The sequence below is a fragment of the Vicugna pacos genome, chromosome 3, assembly GCF_048564905.1.
Source record: "Vicugna pacos chromosome 3, VicPac4, whole genome shotgun sequence".
NCBI lineage: Eukaryota > Metazoa > Chordata > Mammalia > Artiodactyla > Camelidae > Vicugna > Vicugna pacos.
The window spans coordinates 105,896,467-105,913,830 of record NC_132989.1 but is presented as its reverse complement, the minus strand read 5'-3'; the positions used below and the strand labels follow the sequence as shown (position 1 = coordinate 105,913,830).

The 17,364-nt window shown below is 33.4% G+C and overlaps 1 long non-coding RNA gene across 2 annotated transcripts in view; it reads left to right on the top strand.

The window, feature by feature from the left end:
- LOC140689977 (uncharacterized) overlaps positions 1 to 17,364 on the top strand; it is a 231,174-nt gene that overhangs the window by 15,727 nt on the left and 198,083 nt on the right. Inside the window, exon 3 of one of the 2 annotated variants that reach the window (XR_012065131.1) lies at positions 2,652 to 2,721. The exons of the other annotated variant lie outside the window; for it this stretch is intronic. This is a non-coding gene — a long non-coding RNA (uncharacterized lncRNA). Of the gene's footprint in view, positions 1 to 2,651; positions 2,722 to 17,364 lie in introns of those variants that run through there. 2 annotated transcript variants of the gene reach the window in all.

Below are 17,364 nucleotides of genomic sequence, written 5' to 3'. Positions count from 1 at the left end.
TTCTGAACAATGTACACTTTTCTTTAGTAGTTAGGGCAAATATACAATGTGTGTTTGATAGGCCGTGAGACAGGCTGTTCTAGTTAGCGTAAATTCATGCCAAATCATGTATAAGCCAAAATGGCTTCTCCATATCTCAATATGTGAAAATTTCTTCCATCACCACTAACCCCTTACTCTGATTAGTCTAGTCTATGTCAAACTTTGGCATCTATGGACCAACTTACAACTAGCTTGTAGAGCACTTACAGGCAGCACTGTGAATAAGGAACAGACTACTTAAGAAATGCCAACACAGTAGGCTTATTTGGTCAAGAATTGACATTTTTTAAAGTTGAAATTTATGGCTACTAGTCCTCTGTTCCTGTGATCTTTTCACTCAAATTGTTGTGAAGTCATTGTTGGTTTTCATCACTAAAGTTCCTTTAAATAGAGATGTTATCTGTGTTCTCAATCTTCTTGAATACATATATTTAATTAAGCTTCTACTTAAGCTTTGAGACATTAATTTTCTTTCATTTCCATGCTTATCCATAGCTGTGTTAAATGCCAAGAAGTTATTTGACTTCTGCAACTCCCAAAACAAATGAAAATGTACAAGTTCTATTCATGTTTGTACCTACTTCAGTTTGCTCATTCATTCAATAAATGTTGATTGAGTGCTTTATACCTACCATTCATTATTATAGGTGCTGAAGATAGAACAATAAATAAATCTAACTTTCTAATGTCTTTGAATACTCATTGGAAGAGTGAGATAATCAATGAACAAATAAATTAAAAAAAGATAATATATTTTTCAGATAATGAAAAGTGCAGTGAAGAAAAATAAGATTAATAAAAAAACTAGAGAAGATGGACCATCTGGGGATCTCTGAAGATTTGACATATGAGTGAAAACCACCCACAACACATACATACATTTATTTAATATGTCAACCTGACTCTTTTTCTCTATCCCTTCCCACTTAAATCTTTCCATACAACTCTTACATACAACTTATATATGACTATAATACTTTCCATTTTCCTTATAAGACCTTTGATTAATAATTCTGAAAAAAGTAACATAATGAGATTTCTCCTAGATTAAGAATTTACTATTCACTACCCATTTCTGAAGAACTGTCCTAAATGCCTTTTAATTCATTAAGCTCTGCCATGAGGGAAATCTTACAAAAAAATTCTAAGTAGCCTTTACTTCAAGTCAGTCAAGGATGATTCTTGGAAATAGAATATTATTTACATTTATCACTGAACATTATGATAAACTATTGCATTTTCTCTGCAAATATCTGTCCATCAGCATAATTCTTTATATCTTTTCTTTACCTAACTCCTATATACATGTATACATATATATAAGTTTTAGACAAAAAAGCAAAACATATATAATATCTCTAACATCATAAGTTACAATAATATTTTTAAAAAGTCAAATAAAGTCGGAGTTACAAATAAATATAGCTAGTGGAAATCACAAATGCAGGCAGAAAATTAACATTTATATTACTCTCTGTGTTCCAGAAAGCATTCATAAGACTTGTCCTATTTTAATTATTTTTCGTGGTGGTTTGCTACTCTCCACATGGGTACAAAGTCATTCTATTCAGTTTATCTTTCACAAAACACAAAGGGATTCTAGGTGTTAAATAATTCACAATGAAGCCTGGAGCTCATAGCTGTATTGCCAGAAGCCTTGCCAAAAACAGATATGGCCATGTCTGAAATCAGAAATCGCTCTTTTTGGGCTTTCTCCAGCAGACAGAACTTACAGCATTTAGAGAAGTTCCTGTGACACAGATTAGGATGTTAAAATGTATGTTTTACTAGTGGACGACCCCATTCTATTGCAGCAGAATTGGTGGTAGGCAAAGTTGAAAAATAGGAGAGGCTGCACCTCCTAATTACACCTAATATTTTTTGAGGGGTCCTCTCCTTTTGAAAACCACACTGTTTTGGAAGGAGACTGTCTCCACATCTTTGTTGGTAGATTGCTGCCTCCTTAGCAAACGGTGTACAGTATTTCATGAAGACCAAGACAGATAAGAACCAAGTGTGGCCATTGAATTTGAAAATGTGAGTATCACTGATGATATTTTCCAAATTACATGTAATGAAATGAGGGGAGAAGAGTTAACTTCAGGAAAATTAAGATGAAAAAATCCACCAAGAAGTATTACATAGAAGCACGAATATGATTATAGTTAAGTTTTGTAAACCGAGAACAGATCTTAGTGGTTAGATTTAGTGGTAAGCAAACTAGGCAGTTGCTATGAATAGATGATAAATGAGATATTTTTGGAAGTTGGGACACTGAAACACTTCAGAAATTAGGTTGTAGATGTAACTAACCACAGTAGCAATTTCCACAATAACCTGAGTGAAAATAAGTATTTCCATAATGCAAAAATGTAAAAAACCATTACATACAGTTAGTTTTAAATTGTATTTTCCAAAGAAATTAATATTGGTGTAACAGTTTTATTTACATATAACCCAGAGATTATCTTAAAAATGCAAATATTGCAGAAAGAACTTACAAATAAAAATTCCTAAAACTTAAATATATGTTATACACTATTTTTTTCTCAAATATAATTTAACCAACAGATTGGTGACTAAACATATTATTTTCATTTATGTCCAAGGCTCAGTGAAAAACAACAAAAACAAAGTCTAGTTCTGAGAAAATCAAGAGGAAAAGTATTACCATGAAAGTAAGTGGGACTCAGTATTTTTATTAGAGCTTTACTACCACATCCCTGAGGAAACACTCTTGAAACAGTAGAAAACTGATAAAACTAATATGTTACTTGCTGGATTCCTGTTTTCAGACCTGAAATAGGTAAACTTTGCTGTAGGCCCCAGTAGTCACTATAATAGAATAAAAAATTCAATTTTACAAACATACAGAATTCCAGGTCGGTGAGAACTAACACAGTTCACAAATTTTGTAAGGTTGGTTGAGTTATAAGATTTCATAGGCTGGAGATTTTGAAAATCATAGGATATGAGAGAAAATGATTAATGAGCATAGTATAGAGATTAACTTTCAGCTGAACAAGGGTTAAATATATTGGAAGATACTTGTACAAACTGTTAAATATAAATAGATACATATATAAATATATCAAAGTATTTAGTTAGAGAAGCAGATGAATATATTAATAAGCTTAAAATTTGAGCAGCATGCATTTTCCCCATTTCTCATATAATACCATGAATATAGTATTTAATTTCTCTCTACCACGATGAAATTGTTCGGGGAAATACTCTAATTACATCAAATATCTTTCTCAAAGAGTTATGTTAAACTTGTTTCTAAATTAAAAAAAATTATTTTAAGAAGACTATCTAAAATACAGATGCAAATACAGTGATTTAAAATCAAAGCAAATTTCAAGTAGTGATTATGATTCATGGCAAAATCCATTCTTCAAGGGACTATAAGTAATTTGTTTTTGTCCACAAGGAGCTCAATAGCCACTAGTCTTAGATTATTAGACTATTGATCATCTATGCGCCTCATCCTTTTTATGCATCTTGTATTCCTAATGTTTGCAACTGAAAAACTATTGTTTTGAAAGCAGAAAGCTCTTAGTCAGGAAGATGGATTGACATTAAATATTGAGTGATGATCTTCCCATAGTGTAAATTTAATCTACATAGACAACAAATAATTACCAAATCTAATCCTATGCAAGTATTTGTCAATTGAACTTGTGTTATTCACTTATATTAAACACATTATAAATGTGAATGAGTAAAAAATGCTGTACTCCTAAAATGGAACATTATGCAATTAAAATAATGTTATAGATTAAAGTTAACTTTCACCTTAAAGGAAATGGATGGTCCTAAACCTAAGTTTACTATCAGATGCATCAAATAAAGATTAAGTGATTATTTAGTAATGGGAGGTAAAACACATTTATAAAAATCTCATTAAAATAACATTTAAAAAAATCTAAATCCATTAGTTCATTTTTTGAAAGAAGACAGAAATAGTTCTTAGAATTTGATGAGTTTATAAATAATAAGGAGAAAAATGTTTTAAGTCCAGGAAGAAGGGAAAACAAAACAATGACAAAACAAACAAAGGAAATCACGTCCCAACTAAGGAGGTGAAGACTGTTGGAGAAGTTAGTCATTCAGAATAGCTGTGAGCTGATGACAGTAGTCCTACAAAGCAGGTGTACAGCTCAGGGTGATTAACCATGGACCTGTATTAGGTCAGCGTGTCAGTCGGCCCTGCTCTCTCCTGCTTGTAACACTCAAGGTGCTTGCAGACTAAGGCAGGGAAGGCCACTACTGGGCTGTGTGGGAGCTGCAGCTCTTTCAAAAGTGTCAACACCACAGGGATAGGAAAGTCTCACATCTTGGAGATACACTAACAGCACAATCCACACAGAAGCAGCATCTGCCCCTCCCTACAAATTTCAAAGGACCACATCTTCCCAAATTTAATAAATAGATACATAAATAATCAGAAAATACACCACCATTAAACAGAAGAAATAAATCCCAATAACCAGAAAAATAAAAGTGGGTAAACAGGATTAATATAGTAAATGAATAAGTTAATTACAATTAAAGAAGGAACACTGGCTTTATAAAAATATCTCCTAGAGATCTTGAAATTTAAAAATTTCATAATTTCAATTAAAAAATCAGTAGATGTGCTGAACAGCAAAGTTGATACAGCTTATGAGGAAAACGGAGCAAAAAGATTGAATATAGGGATTTTTCTTAAACGCTTAATAAAGTATAAAAATAATTTTAAAAATGAGAAAATAGACAAGAAAGCTCTCAAAATCATTCCTCCTGCCCAAGAAAAGTTTCAGAATGAAATAACAGATAAAATGAAGGGAGCAGTATTTTAAAAATCAGTTAATTTAATTTTTATAACCTGTTCACAAGTTTCACGATGTGTTTGGCAGTTTCTACTTCCTTTAATTGTATTTCCTGGTGTTGCCAACTGCAGTGTTTTTTGCTTTGTTTTGTTTTTTTCACTTCAGTGTTGCATCATGAAACCATTTTAAGTGATGAACAACTAATTTTGGTTAACATTTATTTGTAGTGCTATCATGCAGGAAAATAAACAGAGTTAGTTATATGTATGATTAATATCTATGTTCTGTGTGTAGATAAATATACACATGTGCAACTGCATCATAACTCGCTTCTTTGTCTGGCATTATGCCTGTTTTACAATGAATTTAAGGTACAATTTTCACAAAAACTAAAAGGTTAGATGATATTATTTAGAATAGCAAAATGGTGATGGCCAATATAATAAGTATTGTTAATCAACACAATTTATAAACTATGATGTCATCTCTGAAAAATAATAGATGCTAGTGTTTATTGAGAATCAACGATGGCCTGACCCTGGGCTAAGTCTTAGCTACGCTTATCGTATAATTCATTTAACTAGGTACAGGGGGAAAAAAAGACTAGATCTCTACCAGAGGAGTAGATCTGATTGTATGATAGTTGATCATCTGGATTGCCAAATGTTTCCTATCTGTTAAAGTTTGAAATTTTCATATTCAGTTGAGATTCAGAATATTTTTATTCGAAGCCATACCACTCACCAGCCTCAACTCTGTATATAGAATATCTCGGTTTCTGAGCTCCCCACAGGACCGACAGAGCCTCCCCAAGACAAGATCTTGCCCCACCTTCTCCCTCTGCCTCTCCTGCTTTCTTCCCTCCCAGACAAGTGTCAATCCTAAGAGCACTTGAACATTGATCTAGTCAATATCTTGGATCTCAATCTCTGTCTCAGAATGTGCTCTCTAAGAAAGCAAACCTGCAAAAAAGTGTTTCGGAGTGAAAAAACATATACAAAGCAATAGACACATTTAAAAAAGTCCTAGGACATTTGACTTAGATGTAACTCTGAGGTAATTTTGCTTATATAAATAATGCCCTGGTGGGCTACATTTAGTATATCAAGAAAAAAGTAAAAACCCAGTTCTAGAAAAAAATGTGATTTTCCTACAGAGGAAGACACATTTTAAAAAGTAATCTTTAATGTCAAATGTGAGAAAAGTGAATTACAAAAATGACATTTGTATAAAAAAATCCTAAACTATTTTAATTCTCACATTGGTTGTTTATTGAATGGTATGCATAAGTCACTTTTTATTATATATGTTTACCCACATAATTTTACCTATAAATATAAATTATTCATAAAATTTAAAGAGAAAATACCTGTTATGAGGTTGAAGTTAATGATATAACAAAGCATTGTAGGGTATTTAAAATATTGCAGTTACAAATTTGGGGAGAATTTGATAAATAACATAGATTTATTTATGTCTGCATTAATGTAACAACATTAATTAATATAGATAAAAGAGAAGGTAAGCTTGTGGAAGTTAGAGCCGAGAACGTGAATACGTTTCTTACTTAGGTAAGAGTTGCTCAGGAACTAAAACAGAATTGCTTCTGCAGGCTTGATACCCCAGGTGAGGACCTGGGAAGAGAAAAGCATGGGATATGAACAAGGCCCACTCTATGTGCTATGCAATTATTTTAATGAGACAAATCTAGAGAATTATTAAAGCAGTTATTTCTTGATAAGCACCATATTTAACACAAACTATTTAACTTTAAAACTTCAACAGTTATCATCTTACTGAAGATCATTTGCTTAACCTTTTAGGAGTTAATTATTCATAAAGCTTTGCTTTCTCTGAGATAATGCAAAAGACTGAAAGTAAAATACTCTACTAGTGCATACAGAAAATTTAATTGGCTTCCTGTTATCAGAATCTAGAGATCTGATTATTTTTAAGTAATAAAAGGTAAGAGAATTCTTACTGAAAAGCTTAGCGCTTGCTTTGCCATGGTTTCCAAAAGTCTTCTTACACAATTGAATTGGCACATTTTTCTTAAAAATAAAAACACTAGTTCTGCCTTGTTGAGAGGATATACAATATTGGATAAAATGACTTTTCTTTTGTCACTATTAAATATTACGTTCTGCTTTAGCTTAATAATAAACAATTCTTTGTACATGTAACTATTTTTAATTTGTGAATTCGTTGTCTCAGTAGATGATCTATTTTCTGGAATGATGTAGTTTTACTTCATGACCCACAGCAAGATCATGGCTTAGAGATGCAGTATGCAGTTTTATAATATTAGCTCGTACTTCCACACATAGGATAGGATTGCACTTAAATAAGCCTTTGAAGACAGGTGTAGTGAAATGACTAAATTTTACCAGGAAAATACTAGGCAGAAGCTTTAAGGGCTGATGTATAACTCGGCATCTCATCTGTCTTCTGCCTTTGTAGCCAGTAACGTGGAAGAGACGCTTAGCTACTGCATGACAGCCTGGGCATAACTAGTTTTAAAAGATATATTTTATTGCCTAGAAATAACATCATGAAATCTTAGAGAATTTATTAGCTACAGGGGTATTGAAGGCTTTATGGTTATTTTTTTCTTGTTTTACAAATGCACAAACTAAAGCATAGCTGATTCTTTGACTTATCCAAGATCACAAAAAAATCCACTGTTTCGTGTTAAATGTAATCGTTTGTATTTCTTTCTTTGTTTCTCCCACTCAAGAAACTAGGTTACATTCCTTAACTGCATAGGTAATGTTGGGGATGAAATTTTTCTCTGCCCTTCTAGGTTCTTCTGGCTGGTTTAAAAATTAAATTGAAATGACACTGGTTAAGAGGAGAAAATAAAATAAAAGCTTAATAACATGTATACAGGGGAGAGGTCCAGGAAAACCGAGTAACTCGGCAAAGTGGCTGAAACCTTCACCTTTAAATATCATCATCAGCTGAGGACAAAAGACAATATTGGGGGCCCTGCCTAGAGCTTCCTCACCCCACACGTAGCCTGTGTTCTTTGCAGATGTCTCTGGGGATAGCTCTGCTACAGGAACACGCCCTCTGTCTAAATTCCTTTTTAAACAGGTGAAAGATCAGAGTTTCTTCCTGAGACTTCTCCTAGGCCTTCGTTGTTTCCAGCTGGAAATAACTAACATGCCAAAGAGGCAAATTTTGTTTCCCTACAATACACATCTTACTGGCTTATAACAAAAAAGGCTTATTTTTTTGTATATGCTGTATCCTGTTTTGTCACTAAAGTTTGGATTGTGGTGGTGTGTTATTATTGCAACGTAATCTAACCCATCCTCTGCTGGGCCAGAAACAATGGAAAGTCTGAAGTTTTACCCTACTTACAGGCCAACAAATCAGTGGGCTACAGTATAGATGTATTGTATGTCACAGACATATACACACACACACACACTGTGATAAAATAATATTTGTATTTTTGGCAAGATAAGAACAATTTAAGAGTAAATTTTTTTTCTCTGCCAGTTTAGACCTCCTCTCCCCCCTTTAGTTTTTATTGTGCATCTGCATTTACCAGACCTCCTTAGGAGATAACATTCATTCTTAATCTTGTAAGAGGTCGTATGACTCACTACTTGTGTTGTTGGATTGTGTAACTGTCATTCATATATATATATATACATACACACCCATTGACCAACACGTGAGATCTCTGGGTCACAGACAAAGGCATTTTATCACTCAGAAAAGCAGAAACCAGAAAGCCAGAACAGCATCTTGATTCACTTCCCCGAGCACCAGTCTCCATAGGGTGATGCAGTGAGTCTCAGATGGTACCAGACATGGAATGGGGTGTAATGCCAGAGATCAACCCCCAAGTAAGAAACTTTGCTCTTATATAGGGCTGCTGTAGACCTGACCACACTATTCTCCCTACAGAGAGACAAAGATGTTTTTCTTTTATTGTGGAATGTAAGCAAATTTTCTCCAGCAGGAGCATAGAGAAGCGTTTATCTTTATTATTATCCTAAAACAGCTTTGCACAGTTAGATATTTCGGTATTCACTTTCATGGAACACCTATCAGTATACAAGCCATCCTAAGTTGTCCGTGCACACTTACCTTGCTCAGAGAACTGGACTCTTTAGGAAATAAGGGATCCAGGAAGAATTGTCCCAGCATCCCCACTGAAATAGCCACTTTCACAAATATGTATCTGAATACAAGCAGAAGACACTCTTGTCAAACGCTAATTGTCACTATTGGTGCACTTACTACTAATGCTTAGAATGTAAAAGAAAGTCGGTTATTGCATTAATTTGCTAATAACCTGAGTAAATTAGATACAGCAACTCTGGAAAACAATCTTAAACTGACGATAGGATCAGAAAGATGAAAATAATAAAAATAATTATTAGGTAAAAATAAATAGAAAAAATAATAGAAAGATGGAAATAGTATGTGTCAATAGGGTAATGGCTAAATAATTATGGCAATATACCCCCTAAAAAATTATCCAGATGTTAAAAAATAGTGAGGCTGATTTATAAGTGTTACAGCATCAGAAAGCTCTTTTTGTGTGTGTGTCTTTTTTTAAATTGAAGTATAGTCAGTTTACAATGTTGTGTCAGTTTCTGGTGTATAGCATAATGTTTCAGTCACACCTACACATACATATATTCCATTTCATATTCTCTTTCATTATAGGTTACTACAGGATATTGAATATACTTCCCTGTGCTATACAGTAGAAACTTGTTTATTTTGTATGTAGTAGTTAGTAAAGCTCTTTAAGATGTATTAAGCAAAAAGTTTGTCACAGACTCCATCCGTGTTGTAACCTGTGTGTGCACATATACAAAACACACACATATACCTACATACGTATGTGTGTATATAAAATAATGCACTACCCCCTTACAAAATGTTTTGGAAACTGAAAAGATTTATTTGTCCTAAAAAATGGGAATTACCAAGTGCATGTTTAGCAGAAGTTATTTGATGCCCAGTAGTTACTGAGCAGTCGAGCACGTATAATCTGAGCACTGTAATTAGCACAATATCCTTCTCAACATTCATGTAGGTGAAAAACCTGTTAGTGGCTAATCTTGGAATTTGATTCTTTAAGAAATAAGAGCACAACTTTTTCATGTAAACATGTGGTTTTCACATACTGACTCTTTTTCAGAATTGCAACTACCTGAAAAATAAAGGTATGATTGTACTTTGTTTATTCAAACTTTACTCAGATTTGTTATCCATTTAAGTTGCTGGGTGCATGATCATTCTATATGTGGTATATGTTTACTTCATTATGGCACATGAAGTAAACATGTGACAAAGTTTTCTGTATTAAAAGAGGTATTATTATATAGCATGTTTTCATGTCTCTTTATCTTTCAAAGGCAGTATTGAATTGCTTTTATTGGTAGATTATAAAGTCAGATTATTCTCTTTGAATTTTGGCATGTTAAAGAGAACATTCAAAATATGCATTATTAAATGGTACATTGAATCTGGTAAGTTTAAGCATGTCTGTTCTATATAATTCTCTATTTGTTGAATGTCATTTTTAAATCTGCACTAAATATGAGTTCTGAAGCCATAGAGGCCTGAATTTGAACCTTGACATTGTCACTTAGTAGATGTTCTTAGAACATTTGCTTTTTAAATTTTTTTCCATATTGTTTTGCTTATTTTAGAAATATGAAAGAATCACACACTTGTAGGATTGCTGTATTAAATTACATTCACACGCAGTAAAAAGCACGAAGTTTTACACACAGTAAATATGAAATGCATATGTATGTTCATTTATACATGCATAAGTAAATACATTCATGCTATATTAATATCCAGGACCAGTTGTCTGGAATGTTCACTCTGTCATGGGGAAACATCTCATTGCACATTGAAGCTCCAAATAGCATTTGGTATACAACTGCATTTACATTAACTTTCAGCAGAAAGAAGAGCCTTACTGACCCTCGCTCATTACTCTTCCATGTATTTCGTATGCTGATTTTTCATAGACTTGGGGAATGTGATGGCTTCTAGGAATGGTCCTGAAATACGCAATATTTGAGCAAAAGTCTATCGATCAAAATGTTTCCGAACTTTAAAGCCTGGGCTAATGCTTCCCTATCGATTTGATAGTCGGAGATGATGTTGTCTTTTGATAAGCGCTGTTCTCATTAAGCAGCAGTCTAGATACAGCCCAGCCGTGCTCAACAAGACTCACTGAAAGCACAGCCTGCAGATCGAAAAGCAATTAGCATGCTGGATTGTGATAATTACCCACAGTATGGGAGGCTTCTCCAAGATAGAGCTTCCACCATGTCTAATAATGGGATTCCTTAAATGGTGATATATTTTCATAGACACACCACCAGCCTCATTTCAACTTTGTCACTTATATTGGATAGGGAAATAAATGTCCTTCACACATTTTTTTCTCCCCTTCCTGAATTATCATTCACTGCTGCTCTGACAACTTATAATGTCACCTAAATGTTACCTTGAATCATGATTTAATTGGCTGGGGCAAAGCAAAATCTCATTTATTTCTGCTGCTGCTTTGCCTTGCAATGCAATAATTGCCAAGACACAAAAATTTAAATGGAGCTCTGATTAAAAATGAATGTGGATGTGGAATCTTAAAAAAAAGATGAACTTATTTACAAAACAGAAACAGACTCCCAGACATAGAAAACAAACATGGATATGGAGAGGGAGAAGGGTGTGGGAAGGGAAAATAAATTGGGAGTTTGAGATTTGCATATACTAATGACTATACATAAAATAGATAAATAACAAGTTTATACTTTATAGCACAGGGAACTATACTCAATATCTTGTAGTAACCTACAGTTTAAAAGAATATGAAAATGAATATATATATGTATATGTATGACTGAACTATTGTGTGCACCAGAAACTGACACAATATTGTAAACTGACTATACTTCAATTAAAAATATAAAAATGAATATGGAAACAGATGGAACAGTTATGTGTCTGGCATAATTTTCCCCTTATTACAAAAGGTTAAGGTGACTCAAATTTTTATTTGCTTAGAGAAAAGCAATTCTGGGACATAACATAAGCTACGTGACAAGTTTTTTCACTCAACAAAAATCCATTCTTTCTGAATCATCAATCCTTAACATGTTGGTCTACGTATGCTTTTATCATTAATCAGAAATCATATAAAATAAAAAGTATGTTCTGATAGCTTGTTTTAATAATTAGGTGTACTTCATGAATAATACTGAAAATATTTTATTATTCCTTTGCTTCATCAAAGATAGCATCTTGAGAGCTAGATTCAAGACTTATTATTGTAAGAAAAAAACAATGAAGACTAGTAGGACTATTCTCCTCTACGAAAATGTTGGGCTTATAAAAATGCCTTACAGTTCAGTTGTCCTCTGTGTTTATTATTGCGTTTTCTTCTACTTTAGTTCAGACCTCTATAAGCATTTACAAATGACATTTGCTAGTTGAGTTTTTAAACTGCTTGATGGCCCACATTGGGGCAATTACCTACATGTTTTATTGTTTGTCAATTCAAATAACATGTGTAGACAACATGCAAGAGCAAAAAAGTCATCAAAATAATAAAATAGAAGTACTACTTTTTAAATATGTAATGTTTTCTTCTTCTGCACTTTTATGTATCTGATTTTATCCCTGGTCATTAGAGGATAGCAGCTGAAGATATTTTATTAGGAATAAAAAAGAAAAAGAAGATACAATTTCTTATTTTTTCCAGAATTTAGATCCAAGATTTTTCTGGAGAGGAAATAATTTATTTTAGACTCCTTTAGCTCCCATTTGGTATATCGAGAGCCAAGTGTGGTGGCCTAGATCGTAGTGCTTTTATTATTTTAGTTGTTTTTATTATTTTATATTCTAAATGTAGTGAGACACTCACTCCATCCAAACTGAGGGATTTTTGCACGAAAATGGTGGGAAGATTCTGGTAGGGAAGACCAGAAAACCAAGTGATATTAGAATGTCAAAAAATAATAGGTGTGGATACAGATGGAAAAGGTCATTTGTCTTCCTGACCAAGTGGGGTAATGGGAGAAGGTAACCTTGTAGGGTGTTCTAGCAGCAACCTCAAGCAACAGAGGGGGAACTAGAGTTAACACTTCTCAACCACTCAACAAGTGTGCTGTAGAAGGAATCCAGCTGTCCTTCCAAGCCATCTGGGGAGAGGTGGGAGGTATCTGAGGCTGGAAGGCAAGCTGACCAGAAGGTTTACAAAGATGAAAGAAGTGGAGGGCAGTACTGTGGTTCTTCAGCTAAAATCTATAGGATGGTCGTCCTGGCCTGAGGATAGCTGGATTGTTGCTGTTGGGTATCAAGTGGAGGTAAATGAATGGGAGCACCGCTGGGCCTTCCTCAAACCAAACAAGAACAGAATTTGTGTTACAGCAACTCATGCATTAGCAGTAGACCCCAATAAAATGCCAGGGATAGGATCTTACCAACTCACCAAATAGACTTCAGCCACAACCCATCAAATAACAAGGCATGTCAGTTTTGTCCTTGAATACATTTGTCTTCTCACTAGGTATAGCCTTAAAATTGAGACTGGTAATAATACAGTCAATGATCAGCATCTGAGCACCTGCTGTCCTGGAAAGAAAGAGGGTAAACACACTTATATAACATTTAATATCACAGTCCTATCTATTTTGTATTTCTGCTTTTGGCTAAGCCCTCTTCTGAGTAACACATTCTTTTTTTAAGATGTGTTAATAGTTATAATCAGGTTAATGTCAAGTTCTGCTGGCCTGGAAGCTCTCTGCTCTTGAGATGGATGCATAGCTATTCTCAGCTCCATTATGAGTTTAAAAGTTTCACTGTCAGGGAACAATCTTTCCACTGTATTTTCAAGTTAGCCTTTCAAAGGATAGATTTACTTTTGAGTTATTTGTAATATATAATAGAAAATAATAATTACAGTTTTCCTATTTTTCATATACTTAAACATTTAAAGAATTTTTTTACATATTTTTAAAGAACTCAAGAATTTTTAAAACTTTTTTTTCAGGAAGCTATTTAATAATTTTAAAAGAATTCTAAGTTTTGACATAAATGAACTAGTGGCTCTGCAAAACTTGTCAATATTTGTCACAAAGGGATAAATGTTAGGAAAATTATAGAATCAGTGGGACCTCACTGCATTGTTCTTTGTTTGGATAGTTTTATTTTAAAAATCAACGAAGTTAGTGAGACAGATTTTGCCTTTGGGGGTCACAAAGTTGAATTTTATATGGTTCATAGAATTAGTGCAGTGAAAAGGGAAATTATTTACCAATTCTCAAAGAGAGGATTATTTACCAACATTTTAAACACTTGAGATTCCACATAAGAAGTCAGGTGTTCTACTTCTTAAATTCTGAGTTGAATTGCTTACTGGATGGGAAGACAACTTCAATTGAGTAGCATTAAGAGAAAAAAATAAGTGTTTCTTCTCTGTAGTCATTCACTGTTCAAAGTGCAAAAGTAAAAGTAAACAGAGAGAGATATACATTTTAAGGAAAAATGAAAGAATATATCTCTTAGTCTAACTAAAGAATATTCCAAGGTTATTGCTCCAATTTGCTAAAGCAAGACATTTTGTGACACCACTGTCAGCCATTTTCTCGTTTATGTTCCCTAACCTGCCTCTGCAAGGCATGTCAGTGTGCAATTCTTGCCATAATTCATGTTTACTTGTGTTAGCACATGTGATCTTACTGACTGGCTTGTAATCTTGTGGTACTAAGTGCTTATCAAGTTCTACTCTGTCAAGGTCAATGCAGGGAGTACCACCTTGATGAAGATGTGTCAAGGTAATGTGACGGTAGGCCATTAACCTCAATAGTAACTTTAGTGAGATGTCACTACAGAAGTTTAGTGATGCCATTACCTACATGAATATCAGAGTAGCTGACTATGCAATGATGAGTGTATCTTATTAAAGATAATATCTTCCTGGACATACAAGTCCTCAAAATCTGCAGCTACTATATGTCACTGAAATTTTAAGTGTTTGATTTATGCCATGGCTAATCTTAAATTCTGGGGCAAAAATTAAAAGAAAGCCATGATGCCAGCACAGCTTAGATATTATCTTGTGCATTAAATGGAAGAATGACTGAATGAGAGAAATACAGTGAGCTCTGGCCCTAGGGATCACATATGTGACTAAATTTCTGAAGCATACCTAGATATTTAGTTTGTTTTAAGAAAAATCCATAAATTCCTCAAGTAACATTTTTTTGAAATTCACATGTTCTAGGTAAGAGGAATATTCCCAATGGAAAACAGATTCAAATGAGAATTTAAAAAGCTACATTTTTAAGAAAATACATGTAAAATGTACACTTATGAATACTCTATTTGGTAAACTACAGAATAAAATGTATTGTCAAAGGATAGTTGAATTTAATAAAGATGCATTTTTAAAAAATTATACAAAATAATAATTTTATCTCTTGTGTTTATAAATTTAACTCTTGTCAGGAAAGCTCTGTTTAGTATTTGGAATGTGTGTTTTAGGTGCTTTTAATTTTTTGTATAAAATCAACTCTTCCTATGTCCGCTTTGTATAAAATTTCCAGATAGCTAAACAGATGATATTTCAAGTGCTTAACTTTCCATGTTGTTTTTCTTTGGATGATAAGGCTGTTGAACCCACCTTTTATAAATGTGTTGTTTGACAGACAATTGAAAATATATATCAGGTTTCATTAACATATATACAAATACATTGTCTGTAATATACTTGGACATAAATTATTAAGCAAGCACAATTTCTTTCACTTCAACTTTTAATGCTGGGAAATCATTCATTGTAATCTGATAAATGGATTGTAAACAGAAATATAATCCAGTTCTTTTAATGAACCTCCATTTTGTTGAATTGAATATAGTTTATTTACAATGTTGTGTTACTTTCAGGTGTACGGTAAAATGATTCAGTTATGTATATACATATTTATATATAATCTTTTTCAGATACTTTTCCATATAGGTAATTACAAGATATTGAATATAGTTTCCTGTGCAAATCAGTAGGTCCTTGCTGTTTATCTGTTTTACATATAGTAGTATGTATATATTAATCCCAAACTCCTAATTTATCCCTCACCCATCTTTTTACCCTTTGTTAACCATAGTTTGTTTTCTGTGTCTGTGAGTCTGTTTCTGGTTTATAAATAAGTTCATTTGTATCATTTTTTTAATATTCCACATATAAGTGATATTTGTCTTTCTCTGTCTGACTCACTTCACTTAATATGGTAATTTCTAGGTCCGTCTATGTTGCTGCAAATGGCATTATTTTTTATTTTTTATGGCTGAGAAACATTCCACAGTATGGAACACAAACACACACACACACACACCACATTTTCTTTATCTGTTCATCTGTTGATGGACATTTAGGTTGCTTCCATGCCTTGACTATTGTAAAATAGTGCTGCCATGAACATTGGGGTGCATGAATCTTTTCAAATTAGACTTTTCTCCAGATATATGCCCAGGAGTGGGATTGCAGGATCATGCAGTAACTCTGTTTTTAGTTAATTAAAGAACCTTCATATTGTTCTCCATAATGGCTACATCAGCTTACATTCCTACCAACAGTGTAGGAAGGTTCCCTTTTCTCCACACCTTCTCCAGCATTTATTTATTATTTGTAGACTTTTTAATGGTGGCCATTCTCACTAGTGTGAGGTGATACCTCATTGAAGTTTTGATTTATATTTCTCTAATAATTAGCAATATTGAGTGTCTTTTCATGTGCCAGGTGCCATCTGTATATCTTCTTTGGAGTGGACCTCCATGTTTTTATTGTTCTACATTATAAACACTTAAATAATGAAGCACTGCAATGGAATATTGGAAGTTATCTTCTTTAATCACTGTATTTATTGGCACAAAAACACACACGGTAAAAAAAAAAAAAGCCACAGAGAAATTGAGAGATGTAATAGATGGTAATATAGCAGTACTGAAACTTAAAATATTTCAACTCCATATGGCACAAAAAACTTGCAGTACAGAGGCCTTGCACAGAGGCCTTGTTATTGATAAAATAACAGTGTCTTCATTAAAAATATCCCCTTGATTGACTTGAGATTAAGTCTCATGACTTTCACGTAATGTGTATTTCTTGGTTCTTTTTTTCTGAAAGCCAGTGGCCCAGGAAGTGCTTCACTCAGTATTACTTTTCTTTTCTTTTTTTTTAAGTTTATCTCTGTGACTAATATCTCCTCTTTTCTTCTCCAACCCCACTCCTTAGTATCTATCATTCTACTCTGTTTCTAGGAGATTGGCTTTTTTAAGATTCCACATATCAGTGATATTGTACATGTCTGTCTTTCTCTGTCTGGCTTATTTTACTTAGCATAATGTCTATAATGTCCATCCATGTTGTCACAAATGGCAGGATTCTCTTCTTTCTCATGGCTGAGTAACATTCCATTACACACACACACACATATATTTTTATTTATGTATCTAT